At 40.2% G+C, this 1,973-nt stretch overlaps 1 pseudogene; it reads right to left on the bottom strand.

The window, feature by feature from the left end:
• LOC133097239 (tigger transposable element-derived protein 1-like) lies at positions 1-1,734 on the bottom strand (annotated as a pseudogene).
• Positions 1,735-1,973: the final 239 nt, after the last annotated feature.

The raw sequence follows: 1,973 nt of genomic DNA, 5'->3' as shown, positions 1-1,973 counted from the left end.
TCATATTCTTTTTGCTGGTAGAGGGTCTTGCCTCATTGTGGATGGCTGCTGACTGATCAGGGTGGTGGCTACTGAAGGTTGAGGTGGCCGTGGTAATTTCTTAAAATAAGACAACAAAAACTTTGCCACATGGATTTGACTCTTCCATTCATGAATGCTTTCTCTCTAGCATTCAGTGCTGTTTGATAACATTTTATCCACAGCAGTTCTTTCAAAATTGGAGTCAGTCTTCTCAAGCCCTGCCACTGCTTTATCAACTAAGTTTATATAATATCCTAAATCCTTTGTTGTCATTTCAATAATCTACACAGCATCTTTATGAGTAGTCTCCATCTCAAGAAACCACTTTCTTTGCTCATCCATAAGAAGAAACTCCTCATTCGTTAAAGCTTTATCATGAGATTGCAGCAATTCAGTCACAATGAATTAGACTCCACTTCTACTTCTAGGTCTCTTGCTATTTCTACCACATCTGCAGTTACTTCCTTCACTGAAGTCTTAAACCCTTCAAAGTCACCCATGAGGGTTGGAATATACTTCTTCTAAACTCATATTAATGTTGTTATTTTGACCTCTCCCCATGAATCACAAATGTTCTTAATGGCATCTAGAATGGTAAATCCTTTGCTTTTCAATGACTCTGCCCCGATCCATCAGAGGAATCACTATCTATGGCAGCTACAGCCTTATGAAGTGTATTTCTTCAATAAAAAGTCATGAAGTCAAAATGACTCTGATCCATGGGCTGCAGAATGGCTGTTGTGTTAGCAGGCATGAAAACAACATTAATCTCATTGATCTCATTGTACATTTCCATCAGAGCTCTTGGGTGACTGGGTACATTGTCAATGGGCAGTAATATTTTGAAAGGAATCTTTTTTTCTGAGCAGTAGGTCTCTCAAGAGTAGGCTTAAAATATTCAGTAAACCATGCTGTCAACATGTATGCTGTCATCCAGGCTTTGTTGTTCTTTATAGAGGACAGTCAGAATTCAGATTCAACATCATTCTTAAAGGCCCTACGATTTTCAGGATGGTAAGTGAACACTGCCTTCAATTTAAAGTCGCCAGCTGCATTAGGCCCTAACAATAGAGTCAGTCTGTCCTTTGAAGCTTTGAAGCCAGGCATTGACGTCTCTTTGCTAGCTATCAAAGTCCTAGATAGCATCTTATTCCAGTATAAGGCTGTTTTGTCTACAAGGTGTTGTTTAGTGCAGCCACCTTCATTAACAATCTTAGCTGGATCTTCTGTATAATTTGCTGCAGCTTCTACAGCAGCACTTGCTGCTTCATCTTGCACTTTCATGTTCTGGAGATGGCTTCTTCCCTTAAACCTCATGAACCAAACTCTGCTGGCTTCAAACTCTTCTTCTGCAGCTTCCTCACCTCTCTTAGCCTTGAAGTGAAGAGTCAAGGCCTTGCTCTGGATTAGGCTTGGCTTAAGGGAATCTGGCTTGTTTAATCTTCTAGCCACACCACTAAAACTTTCTCCATATCACTAATAAGCCTATCTCACTTTCTTATCATTCCTGTGTTCACTGGAGTAGCACTTTTAATTTCCTTCAAGAACTTTTCCTTTGCATTCACAACTTGGCTTACTGTTTGGGGCAAGAGGCTTAGCTTTCAGCCTGTCTCGGCTTTTGACATGCCTTCCTCAATAAGCTTAGTCATTTCTATCTTTTGATTTAAAGTGAGAGATGCAACCCTTCCTTTCACTTGAACACTTAGAGGCCATTGTAGGGTTATTAACTGACCCAATTTCAATACTGTTGTGCTTCAGGGAATGGGAGACCCCAGGAGAGGGAGAGAGTTGGGGCAATGGCTGGTTGGTGAAGCAGTCAGAATACACATATTTGTTGATATAGTTCGTGCTTGTGGCACCCCACTCCAAACAATTACAATAGTAACATCAAAGATCACTGATCACAGATCACCATAACAAATACAAAAATTTAGGAATATTGCGAGAATTAC

Source organism: Eubalaena glacialis, chromosome 9 (assembly GCF_028564815.1).
Source record: "Eubalaena glacialis isolate mEubGla1 chromosome 9, mEubGla1.1.hap2.+ XY, whole genome shotgun sequence".
NCBI lineage: Eukaryota > Metazoa > Chordata > Mammalia > Artiodactyla > Balaenidae > Eubalaena > Eubalaena glacialis.
This window is presented reverse-complemented; position numbering and strand designations above follow the sequence as displayed.